The following is a 25,969-nucleotide window of genomic DNA, read 5'->3' on the forward strand; positions in this document are numbered from 1 at the left end:
AAGGACAAATGAAGCAGTTCAAAGACTGTGGATTGAAATCTCACAGAAGCACAATTTTAGTTTGACGAATCTGACAGTAAATTTACATTAGAACCTAATAGAAGCACATTTGCGCGAGTCCCACCAGAGTCGACCTTTGTGAGTCGGAGACCGTCATCCTCACAAATCGTTTTTGCGTGAGGGCCTTTGCAAAATTATGTTCACTTTTCAAAGAAAGCATGTATGAAGGCATTCAAAGGTTGTGGGTTCGAGTCCCACCAGAGTCGACCTTTGTGAGTCGGAGATCGTCTTCCTCACAAAGCAAAAATCCTTTTTTCGTGAGGGCCTTTGCAAAATTGTGTTCACTTTTTACAGATAGCATGTATGAAGGCATTCAAAGGTTGTGGGATCGAGTCCCACCAGAGTCGACCTTTGTGAGTCGGAGACCGTCTTCCTCACAAATCCTTTTTGCGCGAGGGCCTTTGCAAAATTATGTTCACTCATCGAAAGTCTTGGTTGCTTTCCGTCTTCAAGCTAAGGACAAATGAAGCAGTTCAAAACTGTGGATTGAAATCTCACAGAAGCACAATTTTAGTTTAAAGAATCTGACAGTAAATTTGAAAAAGTCATCGAAAGTCTTTGTTGCTTTCGGTCTTCAAGCTAAGGTGGTAGCCACAGCAAGGGCTCTGTGGCGCAACGGATAGCGCGTTGGACTTCTAAGAAAGCATGTAAGAAGGCATTCAAAGGTTGTGGGTTCGAGTCCCACCAGAGTCGACCTTTGTGAGTCGGAGACCGTCTTCCTCACAAATACTTTTTGCGTGAGGGCCTTTGCAAAATTATGTTCACTTTTCAAAGAAAGCATGTATGAAGGCATTCAAAGGTTGTGGGTTCGAGTCCCACCAGAGTCGACCTTTGTGAGTCGGAGATCGTCTTCCTCACAAAGCAAAAATCCTTTTTTCGTGAGGGCCTTTGCAAAATTGTGTTCACTTTTTACAGAAAGCATGTATGAAGGCATTCAAAGGTTGTGGGATCGAGTCCCACCAGAGTCGACCTTTGTGAGTCGGAGACCGTCTTCCTCACAAATCCTTTTTGCGCGAGGGCCTTTGCAAAATTATGTTCACTCATCGAAAGTCTTGGTTGCTTTCCGTCTTCAAGCTAAGGACAAATGAAGCAGTTAAAAGACTGTGGATTGAAATCTCACAGAAGCACAATTTTAGTTTGACAATTTTAGTTTTCAAAGGTTGTGGATTTGAGTCCCACCAGAGTCGACCTTTGTGAGTCGGAGACCGTCTTCCTCACAAAGCAAAAATATTTATTGCGTGAGGGCCTTGTGGGTTCGAGTCCTACCAGAGTCGACGTTCGTGAGTCGGAGACCGTCATCCTCACAAATCTTTTTTGCGCGAGGGCCTTTGCAAAATTATGTTCACTCATCGAAAGTCTTGGTTGCTTTCCGTCTTCAAGCTAAGGTGGCAGCCGTATGAAGGCATTCAAAGGTTGTGGGTTCGAGTCCCACCATAGTCGACCTTTGTGATTCAAAGACCGTCTTCCTCACGAAGCAAAAATTCTTTTTGCGCGACGGCCTTTGCAAAATTGTGTTCACTCATCGAAAGTCTTTGTTGCTTTCTGTCTTCAAGCTAAGGTAACCACAGCAAGGGCTCTGTGGCGCAACGGATAGCGCGTTGGACTTCTAAGAAAGCATGTATGAATGCATTCAAAGGTTGTGGATTTGAGTCCCACCAGAGTCGACCTTTGTGAGTCGGAGACAGTCTTCCTCACAAAGCAAAAATATTTATTGCGTGAGGGCCTTGTGGGTTCGAGTCCCACCACAGTCGACCTTTGTGAGTCGGAGATCGTCTTCCTCACAAAGCAAAAATCCTTTTTTCGTGAGGGCCTTTGCAAAATTGTGTTCACTTTTTACAGAAAGCATGTATGAAGGCATTCAAAGGTTGTGGGATCGAGTCCCACCAGAGTCGACCTTTCTTCCTCACAAAGCAAAAATCCTTTTTGCGCGAGAGCCTTTGCAAAATTGTGTTCACTCAGTGAAAGTCTTGGTTGCTTTCTGTCTTCAAGCTAAGGTGGTAGCCACAGCAAGGGCTCTGTGGCGCAACGGATAGCGCGTTGGATTTCTAAGAAAGCATGTATGAAGGCATTCAAAGGTTGTGGGATCGAGTCCCAACAGAGTTGACCTTTGTGAGTCGGAGACCGTCTTCCTCACAAATCCTTTTTGCGCGAGGGCCTTTGCAAAATTATGTTCACTTTTTACAGAAAGCATGTATGAAAGCATTCAAAGGTTGTGGGATCGAGTCCCAACAGAGTTGACCTTTGTGAGTCGGAGACCGTCTTCCTCACAAATCCTTTTTGCGCGAGGGCCTTTGCAAAATTGTGTTCACTTTTTACAGAAAGCATGTATGAAGGCATTCAAAGGTTGTGGGTTCGAGTCCCACCAGAGTCGACCTTTGTGAGTCGGAGACCGTCTTCCTCACAAATACTTTTTGCGTGAGGGCCTTTGCAAAATTATGTTCACTTTTCAAAGAAAGCATGTATGAAGGCATTCAAAGGTTGTGGGTTCGAGTCCCACCAGAGTCGACCTTTGTGAGTCGGAGACCGTCTTCCTCACAAATCCTTTTTGCGCGAGGGCCTTTGCAAAATTATGTTCACTCATCGAAAGTCTTGGTTGCTTTCCGTCTTCAAGCTAAGGACAAATGAAGCATTTAAAAGACTGTGGATTGAAATCTCACAGAAGCACAATTTTAGTTTGACAATTTTAGTTTTAGTTTGGCGCGTTGGACTTCTAAGTAAAGCACGTATGAAGGCATTCAAAGGTTGTGGGTTCGAGTTCCACCATAGTCGACCTTTGTGATTCAAAGACCGTCTTCCTCACGAAGCAAAAATTCTTTTTGCGCGACGGCCTTTGCAAAATTGTGTTCACTCATCGAAAGTCTTTGTTGCTTTCTGTCTTCAAGCTAAGGTAACCACAGCAAGGGCTCTGTGGTGCAACGGATAGCGCGTTGGACTTCTAAGAAAGCATGTATGAAGGCCCACCATAGTCGACCTTTGTGATTCAAAGACCGTCTTCCTCATGAAGCAAAAATTCATTTTGCGCGACGGCCTTTGCAAAATTGTGTTCACTCATCGAAAGTCTTTGTTGCTTTCTGTCTTCAAGCTAAGGTAACCACAGCAAGGCCTCTAAGGCGCAACGGATAGCGCGTTGGACTTCTAAGAAAGCATGTATGAAGGCATTCAAAGGTTGTGGATTTGAGTCCCACCAGAGTCGACCTTTGTGAGTCGGAGATCGTCTTCCTCACAAAGCAAAAATCCTTTTTTCGTGAGGGCCTTTGCAAAATTGTGTTCACTTTTTACAGAAAGCATGTATGAAGGCATTCAAAGGTTGTGGGTTCGAGTCCCACCAGAGTCGACCTTTGTGAGTCGGAGACCGTCTTCCTCACAAATCCCTTTTGCGCGAGGGCCTTTGCAAAATTATGTTCACTCATCGAAAGTCTTGGTTGCTTTCCGTCTTCAAGCTAAGGTGGTAGCCACAGCAAGGGCTCTGTGGGGCAACGGATAGTGCGTTGGACTTCTAAGAAAGCATGTATGAAGGCATTCAAAGGTTGTGGGTTCGAGTCCCACCAGAGTCGACCTTTGTGAGTCGGAGACCGTCTTCCTCACAAATACTTTTTGCGTGAGGGCCTTTGCAAAATTATGTTCACTTTTCAAAGAAAGCATGTATGAAGGCATTCAAAGGTTGTGGGTTCGAGTCCCACCAGAGTCGACCTTTGTGAGTCGGAGATCGTCTTCCTCACAAAGCAAAAATCCTTTTTTCGTGAGGGCCTTTGCAAAATTGTGTTCACTTTTTACAGATAGCATGTATGAAGGCATTCAAAGGTTGTGGGATCGAGTCCCACCAGAGTCGACCTTTGTGAGTCGGAGACCGTCTTCCTCACAAATCCTTTTTGCGCGAGGGCCTTTGCAAAATTATGTTCACTCATCGAAAGTCTTGGTTGCTTTCCGTCTTCAAGCTAAGGACAAATGAAGCAGTTCAAAACTGTGGATTGAAATCTCACAGAAGCACAATTTTAGTTTAAAGAATCTGACAGTAAATTTGAAAAAGTCATCGAAAGTCTTTGTTGCTTTCCGTCTTCAAGCTAAGGTGGTAGCCACAGCAAGGGCTCTGTGGCGCAACGGATAGCGCGTTGGACTTCTAAGAAAGCATGTAAGAAGGCATTCAAAGGTTGTGGGTTCGAGTCCCACCAGAGTCGACCTTTGTGAGTCGGAGACCGTCTTCCTCACAAATACTTTTTGCGTGAGGGCCTTTGCAAAATTATGTTCACTTTTCAAAGAAAGCATGTATGAAGGCATTCAAAGGTTGTGGGTTCGAGTCCCACCAGAGTCGACCTTTGTGAGTCGGAGATCGTCTTCCTCACAAAGCAAAAATCCTTTTTTCGTGAGGGCCTTTGCAAAATTATGTTCACTTTTTACAGAAAGCATGTATGAAGGCATTCAAAGGTTGTGGGATCGAGTCCCAACAGAGTTGACCTTTGTGAGTCGGAGACCGTCTTCCTCACAAATCCTTTTTGCGCGAGGGCCTTTGCAAAATTATGTTCACTCATCGAAAGTCTTGGTTGCTTTCCGTCTTCAAGCTAAGGACAAATGAAGCATTTAAAAGACTGTGGATTGAAATCTCACAGAAGCACAATTTTAGTTTGACAATTTTAGTTTTAGTTTGGCGCGTTGGACTTCTAAGTAAAGCACGTATGAAGGCATTCAAAGGTTGTGGGTTCGAGTTCCACCATAGTCGACCTTTGTGATTCAAAGACCGTCTTCCTCACGAAGCAAAAATTCTTTTTGCGCGACGGCCTTTGCAAAATTGTGTTCACTCATCGAAAGTCTTTGTTGCTTTCTGTCTTCAAGCTAAGGTAACCACAGCAAGGGCTCTGTGGTGCAACGGATAGCGCGTTGGACTTCTAAGAAAGCATGTATGAAGCCATTCAAAGGTTGTGGGTTCGAGTCCCACCAGAGTCGACCTTTGTGAGTCGGAGACAGTCTTCCTCACAAAGCAAAAATATTTATTGCGTGAGGGTCTTGTGGGTTCGAGTCCCACCAGAGTCGACCTTTGTGAGTAGTAGACCGTCTTCCTCACAAATCCTTTTTGCGCGAGGGCCTTTGCAAAATTATGTTCACTCATCGAAAGTCTTTGTTGCTTTCTGTCTTCAAGCTAAGGTAAGCACAGCAAGGCCTCTGTGGCGCAACGGATAGCGCGTTGGACTTCTAAGAAAGCATGTATGAAGGCATTCAAAGGTTGTGGATTTGAGTCCCACCAGAGTCGACCTTTGTGAGTCGGAGACAGTCTTCCTCACAAAGCAAAAATATTTATTGCGTGAGGGCCTTGTGGGTTCGAGTCCCACCAGAGTCGACCTTTGTGAGTCGGAGATCGTCTTCCTCACGAAGCAAAAATCCTTTTTGCGCGACGGCCTTTGCAAAATTGTGTTCACTCATCGAAAGTCTTTGTTGCTTTCCGTCTTCAAGCTAAGGACAAATGAAGCAGTTCAAAGACTGTGGATTGAAATCTCACAGAAGCACAATTTTAGTTTGACGAATCTGACAATAAATTTACATTAGAACCTAATAGAAGCACATTTGCGCGAGTCCCACCAGAGTCGACCTTTGTGAGTCGGAGACCGTCATCCTCACAAATCGTTTTTGCGTGAGGGCCTTTGCAAAATTATGTTCACTTTTCAAAGAAAGCATGTATGAAGGCATTCAAAAGTTGTGGGTTCGAGTCCCACCAGAGTCGACCTTTGTGAGTCGGAGATCGTCTTCCTCACAAAGCAAAAATCCTTTTTTGCGCGAGGGCCTTTGCAAAATTATGTTCACTCATCGAAAGTCTTGGTTGCTTTCCGTCTTCAAGCTAAGGTGGTAGCCACAGCAAGGGCTCTGTTGCGCAACGGATAGCGCATTGGACTTCTATGAAAGCATGTATGAAGGCATTCAAAGGTTGTGGGTTCGAGTCCCTCCAGAGTCGACCTTTGTGAGTCGGAGACCGTCTTCCTCACAAAGCAAAAATATTTATTGCGTGAGGGCCTTGTGGGTTCGAGTCCCACCAGAGTCGACCTTTGTGAGTCGGAGACCGTCATCCTCACAAATCGTTTTTGCGCGAGGGCCTTTGCAAAATTATGTTCACTCATCGAAAGTCTTGGTTGCTTTCCGTCTTCAAGCTAAGGACAAATGAAGCATTTAAAAGACTGTGGATTGAAATCTCACAGAAGCACAATTTTAGTTTGACAATTTTAGTTTTAGTTTGGCGCGTTGGACTTCTAAGTAAAGCACGTATGAAGGCATTCAAAGGTTGTGGGTTCGAGTCCCACCATAGTCGACCTTTGTGATTCAAAGACCGTCTTCCTCACGAAGCAAAAATTCTTTTTGCGCGACGGCCTTTGCAAAATTGTGTTCACTCATCGAAAGTCTTTGTTGCTTTCTGTCTTCAAGCTAAGGTAACCACAGCAAGGGCTCTGTGGTGCAACGGATAGCGCGTTGGACTTCTAAGAAAGCATGTATGAAGGCATTCAAAGGTTGTGGGTTCGAGTCCCACCAGAGTCGACCTTTGTGAGTCGGAGACAGTCTTCCTCACAAAGCAAAAATATTTATTGCGTGAGGGCCTTGTGGGTTCGAGTCCCACCAGAGTCGACCTTTGTGAGTAGTAGACCGTCTTCCTCACAAATCCTTTTTGCGCGAGGGCCTTTGCAAAATTATGTTCACTCATCGAAAGTCTTGGTTGCTTTCCGTCTTCAAGCTAAGGACAAATGAAGCAGTTAAAAGACTGTGGATTGAAATCTCACAGAAGCACAATTTTAGTTTGACAATTTTAGTTTTAGTTTGGCGCGTTAGACTTATAAGTAAAGCACGTATGAAGGCATTCAAAGGTTGTGGGTTCGAGTCCCACCATAGTCGATCTTTGTGATTCAAAGACCGTCTTCCTCACGAAGCAAAAATTCATTTTGCGCGACGGCCTTTGCAAAATTGTGTTCACTCATCGAAAGTCTTTGTTGCTTTCTGTCTTCAAGCTAAGGTAACCACAGCAAGGCCTCTGTGGCGCAACGGATAGCGCGTTGGACTTCTAAGAAAGCATGTATGAAGGCATTCAAAGGTTGTGGGTTCGTGTCCCACCAGAGTCGACCTTTGTGAGTCGGAGACCGTCTTCCTCACAAATCCTTTTTGCGCGAGGGCCTTTGCAAAATTGTGTTCACTCATCGAAAGTCTTGGTCAGAGACCGTCTTCCTCACAAATCCTTTTGCGTGAGGGCCTTTGCAAAATTATGTTCACTTTTCACAGAAAGCATGTATGAAGGCATTTAAAGGTTGTGGAATCGAGTCCCACCAGAGTCGACCTTTGTGAGTCGGAGACCGTCTTCCTCACAAATCCTTTTTGCGCGAGGGCCTTTGCAAAATTGTGTTCACTCATAGAAAGTCATAGAAGGGCTCTGTGGCGCAACGGATAGCGCGTTGGACTTCTAAGAAAGCATGTATGAAGGCATTCAAAGGTTGTGGGTTCGAGTCCCACCAGAGTCGACCTTTGTGAGTCGGAGACAGTCTTCCTCACAAAGCAAAAATATTTATTGCGTGAGGGCCTTGTGGGTTCGAGTCCCACCAGAGTCGACCTTTGTGAGTAGTAGACCGTCTTCCTCACAAATCCTTTTTGCGCGAGGGCCTTTGCAAAATTATGTTCACTCATCGAAAGTCTTGGTTGCTTTCCGTCTTCAAGCTAAGGACAAATGAAGCATTTAAAAGACTGTGGATTGAAATCTCACAGAAGCACAATTTTAGTTTGACAATTTTAGTTTTAGTTTGGCGCGTTGGACTTCTAAGTAAAGCACGTATGAAGGCATTCAAAGGTTGTGGGTTCGAGTCCCACCATAGTCGACCTTTGTGATTCAAAGACCGTCTTCCTCACGAAGCAAAAATTCATTTTGCGCGACGGCCTTTGCAAAATTGTGTTCACTCATCGAAAGTCTTTGTTGCTTTCTGTCTTCAAGCTAAGGTAACCACAGCAAGGCCTCTGTGGCGCAACGGATAGCGCGTTGGACTTCTAAGAAAGCATGTATGAAGGCATTCAAAGGTTGTGGATTTGAGTCCCACCAGAGTCGACCTTTGTGAGTCGGAGACAGTCTTCCTCACAAAACAAAAATATTTATTGCGTGAGGGCCTTGTGGGTTCGAGTCCCACCAGAGTCGACCTTTGTGAGTCGGAGATCGTCTTCCTCACAAAGCAAAAATCGTTTTTTCGTGAGGGCCTTTGCAAAATTGTGTTCACTTTTTACAGATAGCATGTATGAAGGCATTCAAAGGTTGTGGGATCGAGTCCCACCAGAGTCGACCTTTGTGAGTCGGAGACCGTCTTCCTCACAAATACTTTTTGCGTGAGGGCCTTTGCAAAATTATGTTCACTTTTCAAAGAAAGCATGTATGAAGGCATTCAAAGGTTGTGGGTTCGAGTCCCACCAGAGTCGACCTTTGTGAGTCGGAGATCGTCTTCCTCACAAAGCAAAAATCCTTTTTTCGTGAGGGCCTTTGCAAAATTGTGTTCACTTTTTACAGATAGCATGTATGAAGGCATTCAAAGGTTGTGGGATCGAGTCCCACCAGAGTCGACCTTTGTGAGTCGGAGATCGTCTTCCTCACAAAGCAAAAATCCTTTTTTCGTGAGGGCCTTTGCAAAATTGTGTTCACTTTTTACAGATAGCATGTATGAAGGCATTCAAAGGTTGTGGGATCGAGTCCCACCAGAGTCGACCTTTGTGAGTCGGAGATCGTCTTCCTCACAAAGCAAAAATCCTTTTTTCGTGAGGGCCTTTGCAAAATTGTGTTCACTTTTTACAGAAAGCATGTATGAAGGCATTCAAAGGTTGTGGGATCGAGTCCCACCAGAGTCGACCTTTGTGAGTCGGAGACCGTCTTCCTCACAAATCCTTTTTGCGCAAGGGCCTTTGCAAAATTATGTTCACTCATCGAAAGTCTTGGTTGCTTTCCGTCTTCAAGCTAAGGACAAATGAAGCAGTTCAAAACTGTGGATTGAAATCTCACAGAAGCACAATTTTAGTTTAAAGAATCTGACAGTAAATTTGAAAAAGTCATCGAAAGTCTTTGTTGCTTTCCGTCTTCAAGCTAAGGTGGTAGCCACAGCAAGGGCTCTGTGGCGCAACGGATAGCGCGTTGGACTTCTAAGAAAGCATGTAAGAAGGCATTCAAAGGTTGTGGGTTCGAGTCCCACCAGAGTCGACCTTTGTGAGTCGGAGACCGTCTTCCTCACAAATACTTTTTGCGTGGGGGCCTTTGCAAAATTATGTTCACTTTTCAAAGAAAGCATGTATGAAGGCATTCAAAGGTTGTGGGTTCGAGTCCCACCAGAGTCGACGTTTGTGAGTCGGAGATCGTCTTCCTCACAAAGCAAAAATCTTTTTTTCGTGAGGGCCTTTGCAAAATTATGTTCACTTTTCAAAGAAAGCATGTATGAAGGCATTCAAAGGTTGTGGGATCGAATCCCACCAGAGTCGACCTTTGTGAGTCGGAGACCGTCTTCCTCACAAATCCTTTTTGCGCGAGGGCCTTTGCAAAATTATGTTCACTCATCGAAAGTCTTGGTTGCTTTCCGTCTTCAAGCTAAGGACAAATGAAGCAATTCAAAGACTGTGGATTGAAATCTCACAGAAGCACAATTTTAGTTTGACAATTTTAGTTTTAGTTTGGCGCGTTGGACTTATAAGTAAAGCATGTATGAAAGCATTCAAAGGTTGTAGGTTCAAGTCCCACCAGAGTCGACCTTTGTGATTCAGAGACCGTCTTCCTCACGAAGCAAAAATCCTTTTTGCGCGACGGCCTTTGCAAAATTGTGTTCACTCATCGAAAGTCTTTGTTGCTTTCCGTCTTCAAGCTAAGGACAAATGAAGCAGTTCAAAGACTGTGGATTGAAATCTCACAGAAGCACAATTTTAGTTTGACGAATCTGACAGTAAATTTACATTAGAACCTAATAGAAGCACATTTGCGCGAGTCCCACCAGAGTCGACCTTTGTGAGTCGGAGACCGTCATCCTCACAAATCGTTTTTGCGTGAGGGCCTTTGCAAAATTATGTTCACTTTTCAAAGAAAGCATGTATGAAGGCATTCAAAGGTTGTGGGTTCGAGTCCCACCAGAGTCGACCTTTGTGAGTCGGAGATCGTCTTCCTCACAAAGCAAAAATCCTTTTTTCGTGAGGGCCTTTGCAAAATTGTGTTCACTTTTTACAGATAGCATGTATGAAGGCATTCAAAGGTTGTGGGATCGAGTCCCACCAGAGTCGACCTTTGTGAGTCGGAGACCGTCTTCCTCACAAATCCTTTTTGCGCGAGGGCCTTTGCAAAATTATGTTCACTCATCGAAAGTCTTGGTTGCTTTCCGTCTTCAAGCTAAGGACAAATGAAGCAGTTCAAAACTGTGGATTGAAATCTCACAGAAGCACAATTTTAGTTTAAAGAATCTGACAGTAAATTTGAAAAAGTCATCGAAAGTCTTTGTTGCTTTCGGTCTTCAAGCTAAGGTGGTAGCCACAGCAAGGGCTCTGTGGCGCAACGGATAGCGCGTTGGACTTCTAAGAAAGCATGTAAGAAGGCATTCAAAGGTTGTGGGTTCGAGTCCCACCAGAGTCGACCTTTGTGAGTCGGAGACCGTCTTCCTCACAAATACTTTTTGCGTGAGGGCCTTTGCAAAATTATGTTCACTTTTCAAAGAAAGCATGTATGAAGGCATTCAAAGGTTGTGGGTTCGAGTCCCACCAGAGTCGACCTTTGTGAGTCGGAGATCGTCTTCCTCACAAAGCAAAAATCCTTTTTTCGTGAGGGCCTTTGCAAAATTGTGTTCACTTTTTACAGAAAGCATGTATGAAGGCATTCAAAGGTTGTGGGATCGAGTCCCACCAGAGTCGACCTTTGTGAGTCGGAGACCGTCTTCCTCACAAATCCTTTTTGCGCGAGGGCCTTTGCAAAATTATGTTCACTCATCGAAAGTCTTGGTTGCTTTCCGTCTTCAAGCTAAGGACAAATGAAGCAATTCAAAGACTGTGGATTGAAATCTCACAGAAGCACAATTTTAGTTTGACAATTTTAGTTTTAGTTTGGCGCGTTGGACTTATAAGTAAAGCATGTATGAAAGCATTCAAAGGTTGTAGGTTCAAGTCCCACCAGAGTCGACCTTTGTGATTCAGAGACCGTCTTCCTCACGAAGCAAAAATCCTTTTTGCGCGACGGCCTTTGCAAAATTATGTTCACTCATCGAAAGTCTTGGTTGCTTTCCGTCTTCAAGCTAAGGACAAATGAAGCAGTTAAAAGACTGTGGATTGAAATCTCACAGAAGCACAATTTTAGTTTGACAATTTTAGTTTTCAAAGGTTGTGGATTTGAGTCCCACCAGAGTCGACCTTTGTGAGTCGGAGACCGTCTTCCTCACAAAGCAAAAATATTTATTGCGTGAGGGCCTTGTGGGTTCGAGTCCCACCAGAGTCGACGTTCGTGAGTCGGAGACCGTCATCCTCACAAATCTTTTTTGCGCGAGGGCCTTTGCAAAATTATGTTCACTTTTTACAGAAAGCATGTATGAAAGCATTCAAAGGTTGTGGGATCGAGTCCCAACAGAGTTGACCTTTGTGAGTCGGAGACCGTCTTCCTCACAAATCCTTTTTGCGCGAGGGCCTTTGCAAAATTATGTTCACTCATCGAAAGTCTTGGTTGCTTTCCGTCTTCAAGCTAAGGTGGTAGCCACAGCAAGGGCTCTGTGGCGCAACGGATAGTGCGTTGGACTTCTAAGAAAGCATGTATGAAGGCATTCAAAGGTTGTGGGTTCGAGTCCCACCAGAGTCGACCTTTGTGAGTCGGAGACCGTCTTCCTCACAAATACTTTTTGCGTGAGGGCCTTTGCAAAATTATGTTCACTTTTCAAAGAAAGCATGTATGAAGGCATTCAAAGGTTGTGGGTTCGAGTCCCACCAGAGTCGACCTTTGTGAGTCGGAGACAGTCTTCCTCACAAAGCAAAAATATTTATTGCGTGAGGGCCTTGTGGGTTCGAGTCCCACCAGAGTCGACCTTTGTGAGTAGTAGACCGTCTTCCTCACAAATCCTTTTTGCGCGAGGGCCTTTGCAAAATTATGTTCACTCATCGAAAGTCTTGGTTGCTTTCCGTCTTCAAGCTAAGGACAAATGAAGCATTTAAAAGACTGTGGATTGAAATCTCACAGAAGCACAATTTTAGTTTGACAATTTTAGTTTTAGTTTGGCGCGTTGGACTTCTAAGTAAAGCACGTATGAAGGCATTCAAAGGTTGTGGGTTCGAGTCCCACCATAGTCGACCTTTGTGATTCAAAGACCGTCTTCCTCACGAAGCAAAAATTCATTTTGCGCGACGGCCTTTGCAAAATTGTGTTCACTCATCGAAAGTCTTTGTTGCTTTCTGTCTTCAAGCTAAGGTAACCACAGCAAGGCCTCTGTGGCGCAACGGATAGCGCGTTGGACTTCTAAGAAAGCATGTATGAAGGCATTCAAAGGTTGTGGATTTGAGTCCCACCAGAGTCGACCTTTGTGAGTCGGAGATCGTCTTCCTCACAAAGCAAAAATCCTTTTTTCGTGAGGGCCTTTGCAAAATTGTGTTCACTTTTTACAGAAAGCATGTATGAAGGCATTCAAAGGTTGTGGGTTCGAGTCCCACCAGAGTCGACCTTTGTGAGTCGGAGACCGTCTTCCTCACAAATCCCTTTTGCGCGAGGGCCTTTGCAAAATTATGTTCACTCATCGAAAGTCTTGGTTGCTTTCCGTCTTCAAGCTAAGGTGGTAGCCACAGCAAGGGCTCTGTGGGGCAACGGATAGTGCGTTGGACTTCTAAGAAAGCATGTATGAAGGCATTCAAAGGTTGTGGGTTCGAGTCCCACCAGAGTCGACCTTTGTGAGTCGGAGACCGTCTTCCTCACAAATACTTTTTGCGTGAGGGCCTTTGCAAAATTATGTTCACTTTTCAAAGAAAGCATGTATGAAGGCATTCAAAGGTTGTGGGTTCGAGTCCCACCAGAGTCGACCTTTGTGAGTCGGAGATCGTCTTCCTCACAAAGCAAAAATCCTTTTTTCGTGAGGGCCTTTGCAAAATTGTGTTCACTTTTTACAGATAGCATGTATGAAGGCATTCAAAGGTTGTGGGATCGAGTCCCACCAGAGTCGACCTTTGTGAGTCGGAGACCGTCTTCCTCACAAATCCTTTTTGCGCGAGGGCCTTTGCAAAATTATGTTCACTCATCGAAAGTCTTGGTTGCTTTCCGTCTTCAAGCTAAGGACAAATGAAGCAGTTCAAAACTGTGGATTGAAATCTCACAGAAGCACAATTTTAGTTTAAAGAATCTGACAGTAAATTTGAAAAAGTCATCGAAAGTCTTTGTTGCTTTCCGTCTTCAAGCTAAGGTGGTAGCCACAGCAAGGGCTCTGTGGCGCAACGGATAGCGCGTTGGACTTCTAAGAAAGCATGTAAGAAGGCATTCAAAGGTTGTGGGTTCGAGTCCCACCAGAGTCGACCTTTGTGAGTCGGAGACCGTCTTCCTCACAAATACTTTTTGCGTGAGGGCCTTTGCAAAATTATGTTCACTTTTCAAAGAAAGCATGTATGAAGGCATTCAAAGGTTGTGGGTTCGAGTCCCACCAGAGTCGACCTTTGTGAGTCGGAGATCGTCTTCCTCACAAAGCAAAAATCCTTTTTTCGTGAGGGCCTTTGCAAAATTATGTTCACTTTTTACAGAAAGCATGTATGAAGGCATTCAAAGGTTGTGGGATCGAGTCCCAACAGAGTTGACCTTTGTGAGTCGGAGACCGTCTTCCTCACAAATCCTTTTTGCGCGAGGGCCTTTGCAAAATTATGTTCACTCATCGAAAGTCTTGGTTGCTTTCCGTCTTCAAGCTAAGGACAAATGAAGCATTTAAAAGACTGTGGATTGAAATCTCACAGAAGCACAATTTTAGTTTGACAATTTTAGTTTTAGTTTGGCGCGTTGGACTTCTAAGTAAAGCACGTATGAAGGCATTCAAAGGTTGTGGGTTCGAGTTCCACCATAGTCGACCTTTGTGATTCAAAGACCGTCTTCCTCACGAAGCAAAAATTCTTTTTGCGCGACGGCCTTTGCAAAATTGTGTTCACTCATCGAAAGTCTTTGTTGCTTTCTGTCTTCAAGCTAAGGTAACCACAGCAAGGGCTCTGTGGTGCAACGGATAGCGCGTTGGACTTCTAAGAAAGCATGTATGAAGGCATTCAAAGGTTGTGGGTTCGAGTCCCACCAGAGTCGACCTTTGTGAGTCGGAGACAGTCTTCCTCACAAAGCAAAAATATTTATTGCGTGAGGGCCTTGTGGGTTCGAGTCCCACCAGAGTCGACCTTTGTGAGTCGGAGATCGTCTTCCTCACGAAGCAAAAATCCTTTTTGCGCGACGGCCTTTGCAAAATTGTGTTCACTCATCGAAAGTCTTTGTTGCTTTCCGTCTTCAAGCTAAGGACAAATGAAGCAGTTCAAAGACTGTGGATTGAAATCTCACAGAAGCACAATTTTAGTTTGACGAATCTGACAGTAAATTTACATTAGAACCTAATAGAAGCACATTTGCGCGAGTCCCACCAGAGTCGACCTTTGTGAGTCGGAGACCGTCATCCTCACAAATCGTTTTTGCGTGAGGGCCTTTGCAAAATTATGTTCACTTTTCAAAGAAAGCATGTATGAAGGCATTCAAAAGTTGTGGGTTCGAGTCCCACCAGAGTCGACCTTTGTGAGTCGGAGATCGTCTTCCTCACAAAGCAAAAATCCTTTTTTGCGCGAGGGCCTTTGCAAAATTATGTTCACTCATCGAAAGTCTTGGTTGCTTTCCGTCTTCAAGCTAAGGACAAATGAAGCAGTTAAAAGACTGTGGATTGAAATCTCACAGAAGCACAATTTTAGTTTGACAATTTTAGTTTTAGTTTGGCGCGTTAGACTTATAAGTAAAGCACGTATGAAGGCATTCAAAGGTTGTGGGTTCGAGTCCCACCATAGTCGATCTTTGTGATTCAAAGACCGTCTTCCTCACGAAGCAAAAATTCATTTTGCGCGACGGCCTTTGCAAAATTGTGTTCACTCATCGAAAGTCTTTGTTGCTTTCTGTCTTCAAGCTAAGGTAACCACAGCAAGGCCTCTGTGGCGCAACGGATAGCGCGTTGGACTTCTAAGAAAGCATGTATGAAGGCATTCAAAGGTTGTGGATTTGAGTCCCACCAGAGTCGACCTTTGTGAGTCGGAGATCGTCTTCCTCACAAAGCAAAAATCCTTTTTTCGTGAGGGCCTTTGCAAAATTGTGTTCACTTTTTACAGAAAGCATGTATGAAGGCATTCCGAAGCACAATTTTAGTTTAAAGAATCTGACAGTAAATTTGAAAAAGTCATCGAAAGTCTTTGTTGCTTTCCGTCTTCAAGCTAAGGACAAATGAAGCAGTTCAAAGACTGTGGATTGAAATCTCACAGAAGCACAATTTTAGTTTGCAGAGCATGTATGAAGGCATTCAAAGGTTGTGGGTTCGAGTCCCACCAGAGTCGACCTTTGTGAGTCGGAGACCGTCTTCCTCACAAAGCAAAAATATTTATTGCGTGAGGGCCTTGTGGGTTCGAGTCCCACCAGAGTCGACCTTTGTGAGTCGGAGACCGTCTTCCTCACAAATACTTTTTGCCTGAGGGCCTTTGCAAAATTGTGTTCACTCATCGAAAGTCTTTGTTGCTTTCCGTCTTCAAGCTAAGGTGGTAGCCACAGCAAGGGCTCTGTGGCGCAACGGATAGCGCGTTGGACTTCTAAGAAAGCACATATGAAGGCATTCAAAGGTTGTGGGTTCGAGTCCCACCAGAGTCAACCTTCGTGAGTCGGCGACCGTCATTCTCACAAATCTTTTTTGCGCGAGGGCCTTTGCAAAATTATGTTCACTCATCGAAAGTCTTGGTTGCTTTCCGTCTTCAAGCTAAGGTGGTAGCCACAGCAAGGGCTCTGTGGCGCAATGGATATCACGTTGGATTTCTAAGAAAGCATGTATGAAGGCATTCAAAGGTTGTGGGTTCGAGTCCCACCAGAGTCGACCTTTGTGAGTCGGAGACCGTCTTCCTCACAAATCCTTTTTGCGCGAGGGCCTTTGCAAAATTGTGTTCACTCATCGAAAGTATTGGTTGCTTTCCGTCTTCAAGCTAAGGACAAATGAAGCATTTAAAAGACTGTGGATTGAAATCTCACAGAAGCACAATTTTAGTTTGACAATTTTAGTTTTCAAAGGTTGTGGATTTGAGTCCCACCAGAGTCGACCTTTGTGAGTCGGAGACAGTCTTCCTCACAAAGCAAAAATATTGATTGCGTGAGGGCCTTGTTGGTTCGAGTCCCACCAGAGTCGACCTTTGTGAGTAGTAGACCGTCTTCCTCACAAATCCTTTTTGCGCGAGGGCCTTTGCAAAATTATGTTCACTCATCGAAAGTCTTGGTTGCTTTCCGTCTTCAAGATAAGGACAAATGAAGCATTTAAAAGACTGTGGATTGAAATCTCACAGAAGCACAATTTTAGTTTGACAATTTTAGTTTTAGTTTGGCGCGTTGGACTTCTAAGTAAAGCACGTATGAAGGCATTCAAAGGTTGTGGGTTCGAGTCCCACCATAGTCGACCTTTGTGATTCAAAGACCGTCTTCCTCACGAAGCAAAAATTCTTTTTGCGCGACGGCCTTTGCAAAATTGTGTTCACTCATCGAAAGTCTTTGTTGTATTCTGTCTTCAAGCTAAGGTGGTAGCCACAGCAAGGGCTCTGTGGCGCAACGGATAGCGCGTTGGACTTCTAAGAAAGCATGTATGAAGGCATTCAAAGGTTGTGGGTTCGAGTCCCACCAGAGTCAACCTTCGTGAGTCGGCGACCGTCATTCTCACAAATCTTTTTTGCGCGAGGGCCTTTGCAAAATTATGTTCACTCATCGAAAGTCTTGGTTGCTTTCCGTCTTCAAGCTAAGGTGGTAGCCACAGCAAGGGCTCTGTGGCGCAATGGATATCGCGTTGGATTTCTAAGAAAGCATGTATGAAGGCATTCAAAGGTTGTGGGTTTGGGTCCCACCAGAGTCGACCTTTGTGAGTCGGAGACCGTCTTCCTCACAAATCCTTTTTGCGCGAGGGCCTTTGCAAAATTGTGTTCACTCATCGAACGTATTGGTTGCTTTCAGTCTTCAAGCTAAGGACAAATGAAGCAGTTCAAAGACTGTGGATTGAAATCTCACAGAAGCACAATTTTAGTTTGACGAATCTGACAGTAAATTTACATTAGAACCTAATAGAAGCACATTTGCGCGAGTCCCACCAGAGTCGACCTTTGTGAGTCGGAGATCGTCTTCCTCACAAAGCAAAAATCCTTTTTTGCGCGAGGGCCTTTGCAAAATTATGTTCACTCATCGAAAGTCTTGGTTGCTTTCCGTCTTCAAGCTAAGGTGGTAGCCACAGCAAGGGCTCTGTGGCGCAACGGATAGCGCATTGGACTTCTAAGAAAGCATGTATGAAGGCATTCAAAGGTTGTGGGTTCGAGTCCCTCCAGAGTCGACCTTTGTGAGTCGGAGACCGTCTTCCTCACAAAGCAAAAATATTTATTGCGTGAGGGCCTTGTGGGTTCGAGTCCCACCAGAGTCGACCTTTGTGAGTCGGAGACCGTCATCCTCACAAATCGTTTTTGCGCGAGGGCCTTTGCAAAATTATGTTCACTCATCGAAAGTCTTGGTTGCTTTCCGTCTTCAAGCTGAGGACAAATGAAGCAGTTAAAAGACTGTGGATTGAAATCTCAAGCATAATTTTAGTTTGACAATTTTAGTTTTAGTTTGGCGCGTTGGCGTCTCAAGCACAATTTTAGTTTGACAATTTTAGTTTTAGTTTGGCGCGTTGGACTTCTAAGTAAAGCACGTATGAAGGCATTCAAAGGTTGTGGGTTCGAGTCCCACCATAGTCGACCTTTGTGATTCAAAGACCGTCTTCCTCACGAAGCAAAAATTCTTTTTGCGCGACGGCCTTTGCAAAATTGTGTTCACTCATCGAAAGTCTTTGTTGCTTTCTGTCTTCAAGCTAAGGTAACCACAGCAAGGGCTCTGTGGCGCAGCGGATAGCGCGTTGGACTTCTAAGTAAAGCACGTATGAAGGCATTCAAAGGTTGTGGGTTCGAGTCCCACCATAGTCGACCTTTGTGATTCAAAGACCGTCTTCCTCACGAAGCAAAAATACTTTTTGCCTGAGGGCCTTTGCAAAATTGTGTTCACTCATCGAAAGTCTTTGTTGCTTTCCGTCTTCAAGCTAAGGTGGTAGCCACAGCAAGGGCTCTGTGGCGCAAAGGATAGCGCGTTGGATTTCTAAGAAAGCATGTATGAAGGCATTCAAAGGTTGTGGGTTCGGGTCCCACCAGAGTCGACCTTTGTGAGTCGGAGACCGTCTTCCTCACAAATCCTTTTTGCGCGAGGGCCTTTGCAAAATTGTGTTCACTCATCGAAAGTCTTGGTCAGAGACCGTCTTCCTCACAAATCCTTTTGCGTGAGGGCATTTGCAAAATTATGTTCACTTTTCACAGAAAGCATGTATGAAGGCATTTAAAGGTTGTGGAATCGAGTCCCACCAGAGTCGACCTTTGTAAGTCGGAGACCGTCTTCCTCACAAATCCTTTTTGCGCGAGGGCCTTTGCAAAATTGTGTTCACTCATCGAAAGTCTTTGTTGCTTTCCGTCTTCAAGCTAAGGTGGTAGCCACAGCAAGGGCTCTGTGGCGCAAAGGATAGCGCGTTGGATTTCTAAGAAAGCATGTATGAAGGCATTCAAAGGTTGTGGGTTCGGGTCCCACCAGAGTCGACCTTTGTGAGTCGGAGACCGTCTTCCTCACAAATCCTTTTTGCGCGAGGGCCTTTGCAAAATTGTGTTCACTCATCGAAAGTCTTGGTCAGAGACCGTCTTCCTCACAAATCCTTTTGCGTGAGGGCATTTGCAAAATTATGTTCACTTTTCACAGAAAGCATGTATGAAGGCATTTAAAGGTTGTGGAATCGAGTCCCACCAGAGTCGACCTTTGTAAGTCGGAGACCGTCTTCCTCACAAATCCTTTTTGCGCGAGGGCCTTTGCAAAATTGTGTTCACTCATAGAAAGTCATAGAAGGGCTCTGTGGCGCAACGGATGGCGCGTTGGACTTCTAAGAAAGCATGTATGAAGGCATTCAAAGGTTGTGGGTTCGAGTCCCACCAGAGTCGACCTTTGTGAGTAGTAGACCGTCTTCCTCACAAATCCTTTTTGCGCGAGGGCCTTTGCAAAATTATGTTCACTCATCGAAAGTCTTGGTTGCTTTCCGTCTTCAGGCTAAGGACAAATGAAGCAGTTAAAAGACTGTGGATTGAAATCTCACAGAAGCACAATTTTAGTTTGACAATTTTAGTTTTAGTTTGGCGCGTTGGACTTCTAAGTAAAGCACGTATGAAGGCATTCAAAGGTTGTGGGTTCGAGTCCCACCATAGTCGACCTTTGTGATTCAAAGACCGTCTTCCTCACGAAGCAAAAATTCTTTTTGCGCGACGGCCTTTGCAAAATTGTGTTCACTCATCGAAAGTCTTTGTTGCTTTCTGTCTTCAAGCTAAGGTAACCACAGAAAGGGCTCTGTGGCGCAGCGGATAGCGCGTTGGACTTCTAAGAAAGCATGTATGAAGGCATTCAAAGGTTGTGGATTTGAGTCCCACCAGAGTCGACCTTTGTGAGTCGGTGACAGTCTTCCTCACAATGCAAAAATATTTATTGCGTGAGGGCCTTGTGGGTTCGAGTCCCACCATAGTCGACCTTTGTGATTCAAAGACCGTCTTCCTCACGAAGCAAAAATCCTTTTTTCGTGAGGGCCTTTGTAAAATTGTGTTCACTTTTTACAGAAAGCATGTATGAAGGCATTCAAAGGTTGTGGGATCGAGTCCCACCAGAGTCGACCTTTGTGAGTCGGAGACCGTCTTCCTCACAAAGCAAAAATATTTATTGCGTGAGGGCCTTGTGGGTTCGAGTCCCACCAGAGTCGACCTTCGTGAGTCGGAGACCGTCATCCTCACAAATCTTTTTTGCGCGAGGGCCTTTGCAAAATTATGTTCACTCATCGAAAGTCTTGGTTGCTTTCCGTCTTCAAGCTAAGGACAAATGAAGCAGTTCAAAGACTGTGGATTGAAATCTCACAGAAGCACAATTTTAGTTTGCAGAGCATGTATGAAGGCATTCAAAGGTTGTGGGTTCGAGTCCCACCAGAGTCGACCTTTGTGAGTCGGAGACCGTCTTCCTCACAAAGCAAAAATATTTATTGCGTGAGGGCCTTGTGGGTTCGAGTCCCACCAGAGTCGACCTTCGTGAGTCGGAGACCGTCATCCTCACAAATCTTTTTTGCGCGAGGGCCTTTGCAAAATTATGTTCACTCATCGAAAGTCTTGGTTGCTTTCCGTCTTCAAGCTAAGGTGGTAGCCACAGCAAGGGCTCTGTGGCGCAAAGGATAGCGCGTTGGATTTCTAAGAAAGCATGTATGAAGGCATTCAAAGGTTGTGGGTTCGGGTCCCACCAGAGTCGACCTTTGTGAGTCGGAGACCGTCTTCCTCACAAATCCTTTTTGCGCGAGGGCCCTTGCAAAATTGTGTTCACTCATCGAAAGTCTTGGTCAGAGACCGTCTTCCTCACAAATCCTTTTGCGTGAGGGCATTTGCAAAATTATGTTCACTTTTCACAGAAAGCATGTATTAAGGCATTTAAAGGTTGTGGAATCGAGTCCCACCAGAGTCGACCTTTGTGAGTCGGAGATCGTCTTCCTCACAAATCCTTTTTGCGCGAGGGCCTTTGCAAAATTATGTTCACTTTTCACAGAAAGCATGTATGAAGGCATTTAAAGGTTGTGGAATCGAGTCCCACCAGAGTCGACCTTTGTAAGTCGGAGACCGTCTTCCTCACAAATCCTTTTTGCGCGAGGGCCTTTGCAAAATTGTGTTCACTCATAGAAAGTCATAGAAGGGCTCTGTGGCGCAACGGATGGCGCGTTGGACTTCTAAGAAAGCATGTATGAAGGCATTCAAAGGTTGTGGGTTCGAGTCCCACCAGAGTCGACCTTTGTGAGTCGGAGACAGTCTTCCTCACAAAGCAAAAATATTTATTGCGTGAGGGCCTTGTGGGTTCGAGTCCCACCAGAGTCGACCTTTGTGAGTAGTAGACCGTCTTCCTCACAAATCCTTTTTGCGCGAGGGCCTTTGCAAAATTATGTTCACTCATCGAAAGTCTTGGTTGCTTTCCGTCTTCAAGCTAAGGACAAATGAAGCATTTAAAAGACTGTGGATTGAAATCTCACAGAAGCACAATTTTAGTTTGACAATTTTAGTTTTAGTTTGGCGCGTTGGACTTATAAGTAAATCACGTATGAAGGCATTCAAAGGTTGTGGGTTCGAGTCCCACCATAGTCGACCTTTGTGATTCAAAGACCGTCTTCCTCACGAAGCAAAAATTCATTTTGCGCGACGGCCTTTGCAAAATTGTGTTCACTCATCGAAAGTCTTTGTTGCTTTCTGTCTTCAAGCTAAGGTAAGCACAGCAAGGCCTCTCTGGCGCAACGGATAGCGCGTTGGACTTCTAAGAAAGCATGTATGAAGGCATTCAAAGGTTGTGGATTTGAGTCCCACCAGAGTCGACCTTTGTGAGTCGGAGACAGTCTTCCTCACAAAGCAAACATATTTATTGCGTGAGGGCCTTGTGGGTTCGAGTCCCACCAGAGTCGACCTTTGTGAGTAGTAGACCGTCTTCCTCACAAATCCTTTTTGCGCGAGGGCCTTTGCAAAATTATGTTCACTCATCGAAAGTCTTGGTTGCTTTCCGTCTTCAAGCTAAGGACAAATGAAGCAGTTAAAAGACTGTGGATTGAAATCTCACAGAAGCACAATTTTAGTTTGACAATTTTAGTTTTAGTTTGGCGCGTTAGACTTATAAGTAAAGCACGTATGAAGGCATTCAAAGGTTGTGGGTTCGAGTCCCACCATAGTCGACCTTTGTGATTCAAAGACCGTCTTCCTCACGAAGCAAAAATTCATTTTGCGCGACGGCCTTTGCAAAATTGTGTTCACTCATCGAAAGTCTTTGTTGCTTTCTGTCTTCAAGCTAAGGTAACCACAGCAAGGCCTCTGTGGCGCAACGGATAGCGCGTTGGACTTCTAAGAAAGCATGTATGAAGGCATTCAAAGGTTGTGGATTTGAGTCCCACCAGAGTCGACCTTTGTGAGTCGGAGACAGTCTTCCTCACAAAGCAAAAATATTTATTGCGTGAGGGCCTTTGCAAAATTGTGTTCACTTTTTACAGAAAGCATGTATGAAGGCATTCAGAAGCACAATTTTAGTTTAAAGAATCTGACAGTAAATTTGAAAAAGTCATCGAAAGTCTTTGTTGCTTTCCGTCTTCAAGCTAAGGACAAATGAAGCAGTTCAAAGACTGTGGATTGAAATCTCACAGAAGCACAATTTTAGTTTGCAGAGCATGTATGAAGGCATTCAAAGGTTGTGGGTTCGAGTCCCACCAGAGTCGACCTTTGTGAGTCGGAGACCGTCTTCCTCACAAAGCAAAAATATTTATTGCGTGAGGGCCTTGTGGGTTCGAGTCCCACCAGAGTCGACCTTTGTGAGTCGGAGACCGTCTTCCTCACAAATACTTTTTGCCTGAGGGCCTTTGCAAAATTGTGTTCACTCATCGAAAGTCTTTGTTGCTTTCCGTCTTCAAGCTAAGGTGGTAGCCACAGCAAGGGCTCTGTGGCGCAACGGATAGCGCGTTGGACTTCTAAGAAAGCACATATGAAGGCATTCAAAGGTTGTGGGTTCGAGTCCCACCAGAGTCAACCTTCGTGAGTCGGCGACCGTCATTCTCACAAATCTTTTTTGCGCGAGGGCCTTTGCAAAATTGTGTTCACTCATCGAAAGTATTGGTTGCTTTCCGTCTTCAAGCTAAGGACAAATGAAGCAGTTCAAAGACTGTGGATTGAAATCCCACAAAAGCACAATTTTAGTTTGCAGAGCATGTATGAAGGCATTCAAAGGTTGTGGGCTCGAGTCCCACCATAGTCGACCTTTGTGATTCAGAGACCGTCTTCCTCACAAAGCAAAAATCCTTTTTGCGCGAGAGCCTTTGCAAAATTGTGTTCACTCATAGAAAGTCTTGGTTGCTTTCTGTCTTCAAGCTAAGGTAGTAGCCACAGCAAGGGCTCTGTGGCGCAACGGATAGCGCGTTGGACTTCTAAGAAAGCATGTATGAAGGCATTCAAAGGTTGTGGGCTCGAGTCTCACCAGAGTCGACCTTTGTGAGTCGGAGACCGTCTTCCTCACAAAGCAAAAATATTTATTGCGTGAGGGCCTTGTGGGTTCGAGTCCCACCAGAGTCGACCTTTGTGAGTAGTAGACCGTCTTCCTCACAAATCCTTTTTGCGCGAGGGCCTTTGCAAAATTATGTTCACTCATCGAAAGTCTTGGTTGCTTTCCGTCTTCAAGCTAAGGACAAATGAAGCAGTTAAAAGACTGTGGATTGAAATCTCACAGAAGCACAATTTTAGTTTGACAATTTTAGTTTTCAAAGGTTGTGGATTTGAGTCCCACCAGAGTCGACCTTTGTGAGTCGGAGACAGTCTTCCTCACAAAGCAAAAATATTTATTGCGTGAGGGCCTTGTGGGTTCGAGTCCCACCAGAGTCGACCTTTGTGAGTAGTAGACCGTCTTCCTCACAAATCCTTTTTGCGCGAGGGCCTTTGCAAAATTATGTTCACTCATCGAAAGTCTTGGTTGCTTTCCGTCTTCAAGCTAAGGACAAATGAAGCAGTTAAAAGACTGTGGATTGAAATCTCACAGAAGCACAATTTTAGTTTGACAATTTTAGTTTTAGTTTGGCGCGTTGGACTTCTAAGTAAAGCACGTATGAAGGCATTCAAAGGTTGTGGGTTCGAGTCCCACCATAGTCGACCTTTGTGATTCAAAGACCGTCTTCCTCACGAAGCAAAAATTCTTTTTGCGCGACGGCCTTTGCAAAATTGTGTTCACTCATCGAAAGTCTTTGTTGCTTTCTGTCTTCAAGCTAAGGTAACCACAGCAAGGGCTCTGTGGCGCAGCGGATAGCGCGTTGGACTTCTAAGAAAGCATGTATGAAGGCATTCAAAGGTTGTGGATTTGAGTCCCACCAGAGTTGACCTTTGTGAGTCGGAGACAGTCTTCCTCACAAAACAAAAATATTTATTGCGTGAGGGCCTTGTGGGTTCGAGTCCCACCAGAGTCGACCTTTGTGAGTCGGAGATCGTCTTCCTCACAAAGCAAAAATCCTTTTTTCGTGAGGGCCTTTGCAAAATTGTGTTCACTTTTTACAGATAGCATGTATGAAGGCATTCAAAGGTTGTGGGATCGAGTCCCACCAGAGTCGACCTTTGTGAGTCGGAGATCGTCTTCCTCACAAAGCAAAAATCCTTTTTTCGTGAGGGCCTTTGCAAAATTGTGTTCACTTTTTACAGATAGCATGTATGAAGGCATTCAAAGGTTGTGGGATCGAGTCCCACCAGAGTCGACCTTTGTGAGTCGGAGATCGTCTTCCTCACAAAGCAAAAATCCTTTTTTCGTGAGGGCCTTTGCAAAATTGTGTTCACTTTTTACAGAAAGCATGTATGAAGGCATTCAAAGGTTGTGGGATCGAGTCCCACCAGAGTCGACCTTTGTGAGTCGGAGACCGTCTTCCTCACAAATCCTTTTTGCGCGAGGGCCTTTGCAAAATTATGTTCACTCATCGAAAGTCTTGGTTGCTTTCCGTCTTCAAGCTAAGGACAAATGAAGTAGTTCAAAACTGTGGATTGAAATCTCACAGAAGCACAATTTTAGTTTAAAGAATCTAACAGTAAATTTGAAAAAGTCATCGAAAGTCTTTGTTGCTTTCCGTCTTCAAGCTAAGGTGGTAGCCACAGCAAGGGCTCTGTGGCGCAACGGATAGCGCGTTGGACTTCTAAGAAAGCATGTAAGAAGGCATTCAAAGGTTGTGGGTTCGGGTCCCACCAGAGTCGACCTTTGTGAGTCGGAGACCGTCTTCCTCACAAATACTTTTTGCGTGAGGGCCTTTGCAAAATTATGTTCACTTTTCAAAGAAAGCATGTATGAAGGCATTCAAAGGTTGTGGGTTCGAGTCCCACCAGAGTCGACCTTTGTGAGTCGGAGATCGTCTTCCTCACAAAGCAAAAATCTTTTTTTCGTGAGGGCCTTTGCAAAATTGTGTTCACTTTTTACAGAAAGCATGTATGAAGGCATTCAAAGGTTGTGGGATCGAGTCCCACCAGAGTCGACCTTTGTGAGTCGGAGACCGTCTTCCTCACAAATCCTTTTTGCGCGAGGGCCTTTGCAAAATTATGTTCACTCATCGAAAGTCTTGGTTGCTTTCCGTCTTCAGGCTAAGGACAAATGAAGCAATTCAAAGACTGTGGATTGAAATCTCACAGAAGCACAATTTTAGTTTGACAATTTTAGTTTTAGTTTGGCGCGTTGGACTTATAAGTAAAGCATGTATGAAAGCATTCAAAGGTTGTAGGTTCAAGTCCCACCAGAGTCGACCTTTGTGATTCAGAGACCGTCTTCCTCACGAAGCAAAAATCCTTTTTGCGCGACGGCCTTTGCAAAATTGTGTTCACTCATCGAAAGTCTTTGTTGCTTTCCGTCTTCAAGCTAAGGACAAATGAAGCAGTTCAAAGACTGTGGATTGAAATCTCACAGAAGCACAATTTTAGTTTGACGAATCTGACAGTAAATTTACATTAGAACCTAATAGAAGCACATTTGCGCGAGTCCCACCAGAGTCGACCTTTGTGAGTCGGAGACCGTCATCCTCACAAATCATTTTTGCGTGAGGGCCTTTGCAAAATTATGTTCACTTTTCAAAGAAAGCAT

General features: G+C 44.7%; 25 non-coding genes across 25 annotated transcripts; all 25 read left to right on the forward strand.

The window, feature by feature from the left end:
* Window positions 1-661: 661 nt before the first annotated feature.
* trnar-ucu (transfer RNA arginine (anticodon UCU)) lies at window positions 662-753 on the forward strand. Its single transcript is given in 2 exon segments — window positions 662-698; window positions 718-753. It is a non-coding gene; the product is annotated as a tRNA-Arg (tRNA).
* Window positions 754-2,071: 1,318 nt separating this feature from the next.
* Window positions 2,072-2,431, forward strand: trnar-ucu (transfer RNA arginine (anticodon UCU)). Its single transcript has 2 exons — window positions 2,072-2,108; window positions 2,396-2,431. It is a non-coding gene; the product is annotated as a tRNA-Arg (tRNA).
* A 1,712-nt stretch (window positions 2,432-4,143) lies between these two features.
* Window positions 4,144-4,235, forward strand: trnar-ucu (transfer RNA arginine (anticodon UCU)). The gene is given in 2 exon segments: window positions 4,144-4,180; window positions 4,200-4,235. It is a non-coding gene; the product is annotated as a tRNA-Arg (tRNA).
* A 671-nt stretch (window positions 4,236-4,906) lies between these two features.
* trnar-ucu (transfer RNA arginine (anticodon UCU)) lies at window positions 4,907-4,998 on the forward strand. Its single transcript is given in 2 exon segments — window positions 4,907-4,943; window positions 4,963-4,998. It is a non-coding gene; the product is annotated as a tRNA-Arg (tRNA).
* A 1,483-nt stretch (window positions 4,999-6,481) lies between these two features.
* On the forward strand, window positions 6,482-6,573 carry trnar-ucu (transfer RNA arginine (anticodon UCU)). The gene is given in 2 exon segments: window positions 6,482-6,518; window positions 6,538-6,573. It is a non-coding gene; the product is annotated as a tRNA-Arg (tRNA).
* Window positions 6,574-7,449: 876 nt separating this feature from the next.
* trnar-ucu (transfer RNA arginine (anticodon UCU)) lies at window positions 7,450-7,541 on the forward strand. The gene is given in 2 exon segments: window positions 7,450-7,486; window positions 7,506-7,541. It is a non-coding gene; the product is annotated as a tRNA-Arg (tRNA).
* A 1,614-nt stretch (window positions 7,542-9,155) lies between these two features.
* trnar-ucu (transfer RNA arginine (anticodon UCU)) lies at window positions 9,156-9,247 on the forward strand. Its single transcript is given in 2 exon segments — window positions 9,156-9,192; window positions 9,212-9,247. It is a non-coding gene; the product is annotated as a tRNA-Arg (tRNA).
* A 1,315-nt stretch (window positions 9,248-10,562) lies between these two features.
* Window positions 10,563-10,654, forward strand: trnar-ucu (transfer RNA arginine (anticodon UCU)). Its single transcript is given in 2 exon segments — window positions 10,563-10,599; window positions 10,619-10,654. It is a non-coding gene; the product is annotated as a tRNA-Arg (tRNA).
* A 1,114-nt stretch (window positions 10,655-11,768) lies between these two features.
* Window positions 11,769-11,860, forward strand: trnar-ucu (transfer RNA arginine (anticodon UCU)). The gene is given in 2 exon segments: window positions 11,769-11,805; window positions 11,825-11,860. It is a non-coding gene; the product is annotated as a tRNA-Arg (tRNA).
* A 616-nt stretch (window positions 11,861-12,476) lies between these two features.
* trnar-ucu (transfer RNA arginine (anticodon UCU)) lies at window positions 12,477-12,710 on the forward strand. The gene is made up of 2 exons: window positions 12,477-12,514; window positions 12,675-12,710. It is a non-coding gene; the product is annotated as a tRNA-Arg (tRNA).
* A 749-nt stretch (window positions 12,711-13,459) lies between these two features.
* trnar-ucu (transfer RNA arginine (anticodon UCU)) lies at window positions 13,460-13,551 on the forward strand. Its single transcript is given in 2 exon segments — window positions 13,460-13,496; window positions 13,516-13,551. It is a non-coding gene; the product is annotated as a tRNA-Arg (tRNA).
* Window positions 13,552-14,222: 671 nt separating this feature from the next.
* Window positions 14,223-14,314, forward strand: trnar-ucu (transfer RNA arginine (anticodon UCU)). The gene is given in 2 exon segments: window positions 14,223-14,259; window positions 14,279-14,314. It is a non-coding gene; the product is annotated as a tRNA-Arg (tRNA).
* Window positions 14,315-15,803: 1,489 nt separating this feature from the next.
* On the forward strand, window positions 15,804-15,895 carry trnar-ucu (transfer RNA arginine (anticodon UCU)). Its single transcript is given in 2 exon segments — window positions 15,804-15,840; window positions 15,860-15,895. It is a non-coding gene; the product is annotated as a tRNA-Arg (tRNA).
* A 925-nt stretch (window positions 15,896-16,820) lies between these two features.
* Window positions 16,821-16,912, forward strand: trnar-ucu (transfer RNA arginine (anticodon UCU)). Its single transcript is given in 2 exon segments — window positions 16,821-16,857; window positions 16,877-16,912. It is a non-coding gene; the product is annotated as a tRNA-Arg (tRNA).
* A 596-nt stretch (window positions 16,913-17,508) lies between these two features.
* On the forward strand, window positions 17,509-17,600 carry trnar-ucu (transfer RNA arginine (anticodon UCU)). Its single transcript is given in 2 exon segments — window positions 17,509-17,545; window positions 17,565-17,600. It is a non-coding gene; the product is annotated as a tRNA-Arg (tRNA).
* A 532-nt stretch (window positions 17,601-18,132) lies between these two features.
* Window positions 18,133-18,225, forward strand: trnar-ucu (transfer RNA arginine (anticodon UCU)). Its single transcript has 2 exons — window positions 18,133-18,169; window positions 18,190-18,225. It is a non-coding gene; the product is annotated as a tRNA-Arg (tRNA).
* A 135-nt stretch (window positions 18,226-18,360) lies between these two features.
* trnar-ucu (transfer RNA arginine (anticodon UCU)) lies at window positions 18,361-18,452 on the forward strand. Its single transcript is given in 2 exon segments — window positions 18,361-18,397; window positions 18,417-18,452. It is a non-coding gene; the product is annotated as a tRNA-Arg (tRNA).
* A 338-nt stretch (window positions 18,453-18,790) lies between these two features.
* Window positions 18,791-18,882, forward strand: trnar-ucu (transfer RNA arginine (anticodon UCU)). Its single transcript is given in 2 exon segments — window positions 18,791-18,827; window positions 18,847-18,882. It is a non-coding gene; the product is annotated as a tRNA-Arg (tRNA).
* Window positions 18,883-19,183: 301 nt separating this feature from the next.
* Window positions 19,184-19,275, forward strand: trnar-ucu (transfer RNA arginine (anticodon UCU)). Its single transcript is given in 2 exon segments — window positions 19,184-19,220; window positions 19,240-19,275. It is a non-coding gene; the product is annotated as a tRNA-Arg (tRNA).
* A 396-nt stretch (window positions 19,276-19,671) lies between these two features.
* trnar-ucu (transfer RNA arginine (anticodon UCU)) lies at window positions 19,672-19,763 on the forward strand. Its single transcript is given in 2 exon segments — window positions 19,672-19,708; window positions 19,728-19,763. It is a non-coding gene; the product is annotated as a tRNA-Arg (tRNA).
* A 756-nt stretch (window positions 19,764-20,519) lies between these two features.
* Window positions 20,520-20,611, forward strand: trnar-ucu (transfer RNA arginine (anticodon UCU)). The gene is given in 2 exon segments: window positions 20,520-20,556; window positions 20,576-20,611. It is a non-coding gene; the product is annotated as a tRNA-Arg (tRNA).
* Window positions 20,612-21,046: 435 nt separating this feature from the next.
* On the forward strand, window positions 21,047-21,138 carry trnar-ucu (transfer RNA arginine (anticodon UCU)). The gene is given in 2 exon segments: window positions 21,047-21,083; window positions 21,103-21,138. It is a non-coding gene; the product is annotated as a tRNA-Arg (tRNA).
* Window positions 21,139-22,813: 1,675 nt separating this feature from the next.
* Window positions 22,814-22,905, forward strand: trnar-ucu (transfer RNA arginine (anticodon UCU)). The gene is given in 2 exon segments: window positions 22,814-22,850; window positions 22,870-22,905. It is a non-coding gene; the product is annotated as a tRNA-Arg (tRNA).
* A 1,242-nt stretch (window positions 22,906-24,147) lies between these two features.
* Window positions 24,148-24,467, forward strand: trnar-ucu (transfer RNA arginine (anticodon UCU)). The gene is made up of 2 exons: window positions 24,148-24,184; window positions 24,432-24,467. It is a non-coding gene; the product is annotated as a tRNA-Arg (tRNA).
* Window positions 24,468-25,003: 536 nt separating this feature from the next.
* On the forward strand, window positions 25,004-25,229 carry trnar-ucu (transfer RNA arginine (anticodon UCU)). The gene is made up of 2 exons: window positions 25,004-25,040; window positions 25,194-25,229. It is a non-coding gene; the product is annotated as a tRNA-Arg (tRNA).
* Window positions 25,230-25,969: the final 740 nt, after the last annotated feature.

The sequence above is a fragment of the Channa argus genome, chromosome 6, assembly GCF_033026475.1.
Source record: "Channa argus isolate prfri chromosome 6, Channa argus male v1.0, whole genome shotgun sequence".
Taxonomy (NCBI): Eukaryota; Metazoa; Chordata; class Actinopteri; order Anabantiformes; family Channidae; genus Channa; species Channa argus.